This window comes from Podarcis bocagei, assembly GCF_964188305.1.
Source record: "Podarcis bocagei genome assembly, chromosome: 16".
NCBI classification, from domain to species: Eukaryota; Metazoa; Chordata; class Lepidosauria; order Squamata; family Lacertidae; genus Podarcis; species Podarcis bocagei.
Genome location: NC_138142.1, coordinates 32638637 through 32649277, shown reverse-complemented (window position 1 = coordinate 32649277; position 10641 = coordinate 32638637). Strand labels below are relative to the sequence as shown.

The 10641-nt window shown below is 44.7% G+C and overlaps 1 long non-coding RNA gene across 3 annotated transcripts; it reads right to left on the bottom strand.

The window, feature by feature from the left end:
* Positions 1-5363: 5363 nt before the first annotated feature.
* LOC308575606 lies at positions 5364-10538 on the bottom strand. Of its 3 annotated transcripts, none has more exons than XR_014002879.1 (3): positions 10455-10538; positions 7312-9266; positions 5364-6201 (listed from the first exon to the last, which is right to left on the bottom strand). It is a non-coding gene; the product is annotated as an uncharacterized lncRNA (long non-coding RNA). The 3 variants fall into 3 exon arrangements; XR_014002880.1 differs by having other exon boundaries at positions 9141-9266; positions 10455-10533; XR_014002881.1 differs by lacking the exon at positions 10455-10538 and adding an exon at positions 10100-10425.
* Positions 10539-10641: the final 103 nt, after the last annotated feature.

Genomic DNA, 10641 nt, shown 5'->3' with positions numbered 1-10641 from the left:
GTAAAACCTCAGTGCCTAGGACTTGCCGATTGTAAGCTCGGCGGTTCGAATCCCCGCGGCGGGGTGAGCTCCCGTTGTTCGGTCCCAGCTCCTGCCCACCTAGCAGTTCAAAAGCACCCCTAAGTGCAAGTAGATAAATAGGTACTGCTTTATAAAGGTAAACGGCGTTTCCGTGTGCTGCGCTGATGCTCGCTCGCCAGCTGCTGCTTCGTCACACTTGCCACGTGACCCGGAAGTGTCTTCTGACGGCGCCGGCTCCCGGCCTCTTGAGCGAGATGAGCGCGCAACCCTAGAGTCGTGTCCGTACGGGCAGGGGTACCTTTACCTTTACCTTACAGTTCCCCGTTCCTAACTTCCTGTTCCCCTTGAGAGCATCCTGCAAAAACTCAGCTGCCAAGCCAAGCAGAGTTGCAGAATAAATATTTCCCTTATTTATCCCAAGCAACTTTAACCAGGCAGTGGTGCCTGGTTTGCATTGGGACTGAAAAGGGAAACGCAAGCAGGAGGTGGAGCCAGAATGACAGGTGGGGCGGGATAATTCTCCCTTGCTCTCCTCCTCCAAGGCCTCTTCCCTGCTGAGTTCTGCAAAGACAAGTCTGAGTCTACTCTAAGGAGAAGGAAGCAGGCAGGGCCCCCCCTTGTTCCCTAGGAAGGCAGGCTGAAGGGGGCTGGCTGAGGTTAGTGGGGCAGCGGCCATTCCCTTAAACAGGCAAATGAGAACCAATGTCCCCATTTGCATGCCATTTCCTTTGCACGGGAATGAATGGCCTTTGCACTGAAACGAGCATCGTAAAATAACATAATCATACTTTCATTTACACATAATTCATTGTGTAAAATTCTGCCACAGCGGACCGCTAGACAAATAACTTGACTCTTGATGGAAGGCAAACTGCAGCAGAAGGGGATCAGTGCTGCTTGTGAGGAGCAGGAGTAAGGACAGAAATTGATGCCTTCTTAAATCTCCAATTTATTGGGCTGCAGTGTTGGGGGGAGTTCCTGAAATCTGCTGCATATTTGTTAACCTGTTCATTGAAATGCCAGGCTTATGTAGTCAAAATGGCGCCCTCCCTGGAGGTATAAGCGGGCAGGACGGTTTGGAAAGTACAACAAATATATATATTTTTAAGGAGGAAACCAATGATGACTAAGTAAAGTCAGTGGCCATGGAATGCTGAGCGGTTGGGTGGGGAGGTGATTGGAACATTTTGGAAACAGAGCCTAGCTGGTTAGAATTTGGAACTAGAACATTCCGAAGCAGAACATTATGCTACTTATTTCATTTTTTATTTTTTCTGAACCAGCCGTATTCCTCCACAGAGATGAGGTGCCGTGTTCCTGGAGGCTGACACAAGGCTTTTTTGTATGTAGTTTTGACTAACACACACATTTTTGCAGGCAAGCTCTTTTTAATAGTCATACCTCTGGTTGTGAACGTGATCCATACTGGAGGCACGTTTGCAACCTGCAGCGTTCACAGCCTGAAGCGCCGTGTCTGTGCATGCGCGTGATGTGATTTAGCTTTCTGCGCATGCGCGTTATGTCATTTTGTGCTTCTGTGCATGCACAAGCGCCGAAACCCAGCGCGGTCTGCAACCTGAAAACACGCAACCCGCAGCGTTTGTAACCCGAGGTAGGACTAATGCACTTTTGTGTGTCATTTTCATCACTTCATTTATTTTCTCCAAATATATGTATTTTTGCGAAGGTTGTTCGGTTAGACAACTCTATAAAACATCCAGAATAAGCGCAAAGCACCACTGCGCTTTGGTTTTCAAAAAGCTTTGTAGAGCATAAGCTTGGTGAGAACCAGAACACATTTCAAGCTACTTTCATCTATTTTTTATACCAGTAATATTCCCCCCAGAGGGAGGTGCACCGTTCCTGGAGGTACTGCAATACCAGGTCGATGCATGGAGTGGACGGAGCAAGCCCCTATTCCATCTCCCAATTCCAAAAATCCATTTAATATATAGTCCTCAAATAGAGGACATATCAGATATTAAACTGATAAGAACAGATACTACACTTGATCTTAGCCAAAAGGCCGAGAAGCGATACCAAAGGAAACAAAAATTAAGCAGGTCTCCTTTTCCGATGGCTTTTGTCGTGATGGTGGGTACATGGCGCCGCAAAGCTCTCACCGCCCCATCAGAATCAGCACCGTTTGCAATTTCACAAAATGCACTCCGACAACATTTCCAACTCAGCACCCTCTAGATCGACAATTTAACCTCAAAACTAGATTATTCTTTCGATTTTATCAATTTCTCAGCAATCTGCCTGGTTACTCGGATGGCGATTGGTGCTAAATTTGCATAGACCCACCCATTTACCCAGCAGGCACTGTGAAACTATTAATTCATTGCTTGCCGGCAGAGGTTCCAAATCTTTCCCTTTGATAGTTTCCTGTTCTGTTGAGAGCTTCCAACTTGAAAAGCTGTAAAAGGAATTTCCAGCACTTAATGACTGCCGACAATCTATCTGGTGACACGTAGCCTTAGGAGCAATTTACCGGGAAATCCAGATCCTTTTAAGTTTACCAGATTTACTTGCTTTTACCCTTTCAACTTTGATTTCATCGTGAAATGCACAAGTGTACCGAATTATTAAGAACACCTTTTCATTTATATTTGTTTTCTTTCATTTAAAAATTGGAGATATATCCGCCCTCAAATTAACTCATTATGCTTCAAGCACAATTAAAAGAAATAGCAAATATATTTGAGACAGGGTTGGAAGGATGTAGTTTGTGTGAGCCCATAAAAGCAATGGAAAGGCATGGTGGTGGTAAAATAGCTTAAGACTTAGCAGGATTTTTATATAGAAGTTTATCCTTCTAGCCCAAAGCAGTGTCAAACCCACAGCAACAGTACCAATAAAATAAGACAGTACAGAGCTTACATCCCCAATGAGCCAACATCCATGATTTGAGAGGACACCAATAAACTCAAATCCAGCCTTTCAGCTGGATTTATAGCTATTTTATCTAATGTTCTGTTTCTAATGTTCTGTTGAAAGCCGCCCACAGTAGCTGGGGAAACCCAGCCAGATGGGCAGGGTAGAAATAAATTATTATTATTATTATTATTATTATTATTATTATTATTATTATTATTATTATTATTCCTCCTCCTTTCCCCCACTTTTCTTTCCTTTTTTGAAGCCAGTGCATAGGGAGCCACTCTGTGTGTGACAAAGCTATCGTCCTCATTAAAAAGAAACTAGACCATTTCTGTCAGGGTGTACCTGCTTGCTTGCGTCAACAATGGTTTCAGAAAGTGACCTCTTGGGTCTCTATATGAGGAACAGGCTAACAAACGAGTGATGTCTTCCACCTAACGTTGGCCACAAATACCAAGGCTGTCTGCCTAGGGGACAACACTGGTCATCAAAGACTGCAGTTGTGTTTATAAAGTGATGCCTAATTCAATAAAGACATTTCTAAAGGAAGCTGGTAAGTTTGGTCAGGTAACTAGCTCTAAAATGCTGTGTTCTCAAGAGTGGATACTAAGGCAAAAATCTGGTTAATAATAGTCTAAAACAGGGGTGGCCAACTCCCAAGAGACTGCGATCTACTCCCAAGAGTTATAAACTGGCAGTGATCTACATGTCAAAGTTGTTGAGCATTTTGTAGGAAGGAAAGCCCTGTTTTTTGGGGTTCAGGTCAGTTGCTGAGCTTTTTTAGAGAGGGAAGTCCCATTTGGGGGGGGGGGTGCAGGGCAAAAATGTTGAGCTTCTTTTAGGAGAGCCAAAGTTGTTCAGCTTCTTTGCAGGGAGCCACTGATCTACCACGGATGTCCAGTGATGTACTGGCAGATCACGATCTACCTGTTGGACGTGCCTGGTCTAAAACATCTTGACAAGCGGTTTTTCAAACTTGTTACTGTCCAATTCCATATAGCACAGTGCAGGAAAACTCTCAGTAGGCATAGTAGCAAATTAAAAAATATATACTTTAGCTGAGCTCAGTCCACTCTTGCCTTTAATTGTTGGCCATCTGTATTCTGTATGAATAAGAGCTGCTGTTAGTTCTGATAGTAGAGTATTGCTAGTGGGGTGTGTGTGAAATATACTGCAGTTTCCAAAACTTTAATGGAGTTTGAATCAGAACCTGAGTTTTCAACACCATAGAGCATTTGGGTAAGCGCTTTAAACCTTCCCTGAAGATATTTGGTAGTAATCAGCTGCCCTCTCCCTTACGGTTGACAAAATTTCGCATCAATGCCCCAATGCTTTGACTCTCACTGGCGCCATATGACCAAGACAGTACAGCGGTACCTCTGGTTACGAACTTTATTTGTTCTGGAGGACCGTTCTTAATCTGAGGTACTTCAGTTAATGGGGCCTCCCGCTGCTGCTGGCACGAATTTCTGTTCTCACCCTGAGGTAAAGTTCTTAACCCGAGGTACTACTTCTGGGTTAGCGGAGTCTGTAACCCAAAGTGTGTGTAACCTGAGGTACCACTGTACACCCAGGTATCTAAATGAGCAAGTTCGTTCTCAAGCCTGCTGATAAAACACCATCAGCATACTTAGGACTGTGTCTGCCAAAACTCACAATATCGTGATAGGTGCTGAACACCTCCAAGAGATTTTTGAGGCCCAAACGAGGAGAGCACAGCGGCTTTTTCTTCACCACCTACATCATTCAGCTTCATTGGCTGTCCACATATTCTAGAGAAGTTTCCCAACCTTGGGTCTCCTAGCTAGCAACACCAGTGGTCTGGGATGATTGTACAGTGGTGCCCCGCAAGACGAATGCCTCGCAAGACGGAAAACTCGCTAGACGAAAGTTTTCCGTTTTGGAGGTGCTTCGCAAAACGAATTTCCTATGGGCTTGCTTCGCAAGACAATGTCTTGCGAGTTCCTGGGTTTTTTTCCTTCCCCCCCTTTTTCTAAGCCGCTAATCAGCTGATCCGATCAGCAGATAAGCCGCTAAAAGGTCAATGGGCTTGCTTTGCAAGATGAAAAAACCGCTAGACGAAGAGAATCACAGAACGGATTCTTTTCGTCTTGCGAGGCACCGCTGTAGTCCAAAGGTTGGGAAACACTTGATCATTGTGTTGCCCTTCCCATCACTGGGCACTGCTCCCCACACCACCCAATGGTTTTCCATGTGACCTAGAACATGTCCTTGAAGGCTAATAATGCCTCTTACTTGCCTGGAGCTAAGAGGAGTGTGCATAGAAACTGACCTACCGTACAAACTTAACATTTTAATCAATTGCTCCAACCACTTTTGCCTGTGGCCGCGCCCCACCAATGGCTTGTGCCCCTTGGAAGGTTGTAGAAGGGAAATTGCCCTCAAGTTGGAAAAGGTTTCCCACCCAGTTTATAGTGCCACATTGAGAGTCCAGAGGGTAGTTTTCAGCCACATTTATTATAAACATATATAACACACATACATGCCCATCAGCAAATACTTCATGGAAGACAACAATTTAAGATAGCAAAAGAATCAAAGAGAAAAGTTTACAACAGAGACAGCCTAAAATGCTGAATTTAGCACAATTACAAGTCCTGGGGGAACTTTTAAGACTGCCATACCTGCCACTGAAGAATACAGTGAGGGTGCCAGGCGAGCCACTAACAAGGTAACCTATAATCTACAGCACTAGCTGAAAGGCTAGTGGCAGCATCCCACCAAAGCCTAGTTCCGCGCATGAAAAATCAAGGAGTTCAACATTAACGCTTGAATTAGATTTTGGCTGCTGTGTAAAACCTATGCCAGCTACACAATTGTATTTATATCCAGCATCATTTGAACCCGGATTCCCAGGGGCCCTCAGCAGACAAGCTGCTGCCCCTACTGCCAATATCCACCTCCCTGTAACTGGACACCCCAACCCACTGGGTCTGCGCCTTTCTCTTTGTGGCAGCAGCCTCGCCACGCCCCTCTTCCCTCTCGTATTTTTGGCACCATCAGCACCGAGGGCTTCTCTGCCACTTCCAGGCTCTGAGAAATGGCATGGCAGGTCAAGCCAATTAGGGAACTAGGGACTCTTCTAATCCCTGAGGCCTATAGTCAGTGCCCAGTAGGGCTGTGTGCTGGCACCTGGCCTGCTAAACCTCCCGTCCAGATTCGGGGGCCCAGTCTTTAAGACCCTTAGGCACCAATGCATTCTTCTACAGTAGCCTTTAGCAGCTTGAATAGTCTTGCGCCTTCAGTTCCACATCACTGCAGAAGTCTTAAAAAGCCCTGTGGAGAAAAAGGAGAAAATATGCTTAAGGGTTTCTCCCCACACACAAAACGGCCCCCTCTCTACAGGGTCTAGCTCAGGCATAGGTAAACTCGGCCCTCCAGATGTTTTGGACTACAATTCCCATCACCCCTGACCACTGGTCCTGTTAGCTAGGGATGATGGGAGTTGTCGTCCCAAAACATCTGGAGGGCTGAGTTTGCCTATGCCTGCTATAGCTGTTACAACCTGCCACAGGTGCCCCCCCCCCCAATTTCCACCGGCTCTAACCAGGATGGCCAAAGGCCAGGGCTGAGGGGTTGTAGTTGTCCCTTGTCTGAATGGGCACCATGTTGGAAATGGCTGTGGTAGAGCCTTGACAGGTATAGGGTTTTTACCTGATCCAACATGACTTTTGTCCCAGTGCTTGAGGATAGAACCAGCAGATGGCACAACCGCTGGCACCGAAGACAGAACACTGGGTGGGCATTCCTGTACCTCCGGACATTACAGAGCCGGGCACTGGGAGACCCGGGCCTGCCAAGAAAAGGAGGAGCTGGACTGAAGTGAACCCCCACCACCTTTGTAGCAGCTACACAGTTAAGCAGTATGCAAAACCCCGTTTATAAGCCATAGGAAGAGATCAAGAGATCAATGCAGCTTCGCAACTCCTATAATCTATGACAATATTAGCCTGGGGCCTGATGGGAGATGCAGTCCTAACAAAAAGTAGAAACAGGTGGCTCTCCAGATCTTGCTGAACTACAACTCCCATAATCCCTAGTCATGCTTGCTGGTGTGGATGGGGGTTGAAGTTCAGCAAGATCTAGAGGGCTAGAGGTTCCCCATATCTTTATAGCTAGATGCACCATGTGAAATGCTTGAAAGCAGTGTTCTCATAACGTGAAGTGTTAATAAAGTAGGGTTGTCATATTTTGAACAAAAAAGGGGACACATTTGCAGACTTTTACTTTTAACTACGGATCACTATGGCAGCTCTAATTTTAAACACCCCTACTATATGTAAGCTATAGAACCTGTGATATATTGCTAGTACTAATGCTCTTAACTTTCAACAACAAAATAATAACAATTTAAACTCATGTATCAGTACAAATATAAACCAATACCTTTATGTCACTTTCAGATGCACTTTATTCTTCTTTCTGACACTGTCTGGCCTAAGCTTATTTCTCTGTAGATCTGATCTTGTTCAACAACTGCTTATTGCTTAAGAGATAGGCATGAAATTCCTTGCAAGCAAAGTGCTCATAATTATATTGTACTAGCAATATACTTCGCAGTGATTCAAAGGGTAAGTTGCCTCCTTCTTTGCTCCACTGACTTTGCATCAGAGAGAAGATGCGTTCCACATTCGCATTATGTGGTACAATAGCAAAAAAAAACTGTGCAATTTTCAGAAGTTCTGACTGGCACATGTTTTCGGAAGTCTCAAAGTACTTGGCCCACTTCTGATGCGCCTGTAGATTAATGAATTCATCATCACCTTTGTATTGATTTACAAACTTCCTGAGGTTGAAGAATTGATCAAAGCACTTCCCATAATCTATGGACACATGCCTGTCCAGGAGAAATTTCATGGAAGATTCTACCTTGTCCCACTCTAGTGACTCACTAAGAGAAATCCACATGAAGCATGAAAACTCCTTCATGGGCTCCATCCATTTTTCCAGATATTCTATGCACCTGTCGTATAAGCTATTTACTTCTGCACAGAATTTGTCACACTCCGCACTAAGACCATGCTTACGCTTTTCTGCTAGGAGGTTCTTAACTTTGAGGCACATAAAGTTGTTGCTCTTACGTTCAGTAAGCATGTTATGAACACAAAGCAGAACTTTCAGAACCTCTACAACTGAATTATTTTCCCTTTCGAGTTCCAAAATATTTGAGTGAAAGATACTCATGAGAGACTGCAAGTGCAATAAATAAACCTCACTGAACTCATGTTCAAAAAAGTTTTTTAACACTGTTGGTGGTTTATTCTGCGAGAGGAAAAACGCCTTGACAGCTGGAAACAGGTGAATGAGTCTAGTGATACTTGGAAATAATGACAACCACCTTGTTTTGCTATGCGATAGCAGCTGTTTGTATTCAGTGTCCACAAATTCAAAGTACTCCTTTAACTGCTCTGTTCGGACTCTATAGATATGAAAGTACTGGTATATCCTGAAAAGGATGCCCTCAATATCGACGTCCAACGTTTCTGCTGCCTGCTGTATGCAGTTATTCAAAATGTGTGCTGGACATCCCACACCAATTAAAGTTTTGTTATCTAGCTCATTCTTCAACTTTGCAAACACATTTCTTCCTTCTGAATCCCATGGCATCCCTCCAAACATCGTGTTGCAGTTGTCACCTGTGAACGCTATACATTTATTTAATAGTCCTTTACTATCAAGAGTTTCCTTCACGTATGAGGAGATTGTATCTGCACTCTCATTGGGTTGGCTTTGCATTTCAATTATTTTGGACTGCAAACCACCACTTTTCCAGTCAAAATATTGAATAACTATTGGAAACACCTTTACCGAACCATGGTCACTCCCGCCAGTAGAAACTCCGCAAAAATCTACTTCATTTTCTTCAATGCTTTTCAAAACGTTTTCTAAACAGTCAGGTGCCAAGACAGAATTTACAATTGCCTCAGTCTTGGTTTTTGCACTTGAAAATATCCTTGCAATATCGTAATCTGGGAACGTGGTCCTCAGTGGGCCTGATGTGCACACCATCATGTTATAATTGCTGTGGTGCTTAAGAGTGTGAAAAGCGAAAGTTCCCTCTGCTGCGGTTACTTCATCTTCCAAATTGCTACCTGGTTTTACAAAAAAGTCTGTTAAGAAAGAGGCTTCTCCCTGAATTGCTCTTTTGTGTTTTTCGGAGTCCACATGCGATTGCAGGTTGAGTCCTCCTTTACATGCCACAGAAACAAACGTACCTGGTTTACATATCATGCATTCGCCTTCGAAATCATCTCTACCTCTTCTAAAACAGGTATACTTCTTCTGTAGCTTGACAGAAAATTTACATTTTCTTTTTGGCATTTTGACACGTAGAAGTATACCTACAAAAAACAGTTGTGAAATAAGTTAATGCTACAGTATATGACCATTAACTTTCCCAAGAGCACCTAACAGAGGGACACGTGATTGTCCGTGTGGCATCTATGGTAAATGAAGCACATTCTGCAGCTTATGTTGAAAGCCCTATACAAAAATGGAATGATCTTGACCCACACAGAAGCGGGTTGCGTTTGCTTCAGGATGCGAATGGGGCTCCAGAACGGATCCCATTCGCATCCAGAGGTACCACTGTATTCTAATACATTAAAAATCCATCCCCATTTCCCTCCCACCCCACAGGCTTCCTTTCTTCCCGCAGCCCAGTTTTAGAGGAAGGGCGGGGGAACTCACAACTGTAAAAAAAACACAACACAAATCTTTGGTGGTCTATTCCAAGCAGCCTAGAGATCCACCGGCGGCAGGAAAAATCTGAAACCAGTGAGATCAATTATTCCAAAAGGACTGGAGTTAATTCATACAATGTTTGAAAGATTATTGTAAGCAATTAACATCACTAGCAGGGTTGACTTAAGACTTGTAATGAGAACCCTTCTCCCTTTTTATTTTAAGTAAAACTTGAATGTCTTTTCGTAATGAGTGAAATTAGAACTGGAAAATGTATAAAAGGATATAAAGGTTGACTCTGAAAGCCATGAGGCGGGAGGAAAGGAAGTCGACCGGCTCTGAAGAGCCAGAAAGATAAAGTGGATAACAATGTTATGATTGTATATCACTAAATGGGAAACTAATAAAAAACTATATATACACGTATATAAAGATCCACCGGCGGACCCCCGACCTGCTCATTAAACAACTTTCCCCGGTGCTTGTTTACCCAGGAGGAGGAGCAGACAGGAATGCTCGATGGCTGAATTCCGGCGGGGCTTATGATCCCTGCTATGGCGCGCAGGACGAGCCGACGAGCAAGCGGGAGACACGAGAAGCAGCGCGGGGGAAGCGAGGATGGACAACATGGAGGCGCGTTAAGGCGCACAGGCCTCCAGAACCGCCACGTGGCTCCCCTGCACCTGCCCTATATAGGCTCCCCCAGCCCAGCAAATAGGAAACAGGATCAGGCCACCTGCACAAACCCGACCCAAATGCCCCTGCGGATCCCATTTGACCCCCAGCCTCTATAGGCCAACTAAACCCAGGCAGCCTCCCTCCCTCCCTCCCTCCTTGCTACTCACCTCCCTTGCAGAAAAGAAAGAGGAATCCTCCGCCTCCTCAATTTATATTTCAGCCTGGAGCTCTCGGGCGCCACCAAGTGGTCATTTTTTTAAAAAGAAGAAGTACAGTAGGAGGGGGAAATAGTGAGGAGCCGATCCACAACTCCTACCCTGATTGGCTGTTTCAACGAATCAGGGGCGTGGCCTT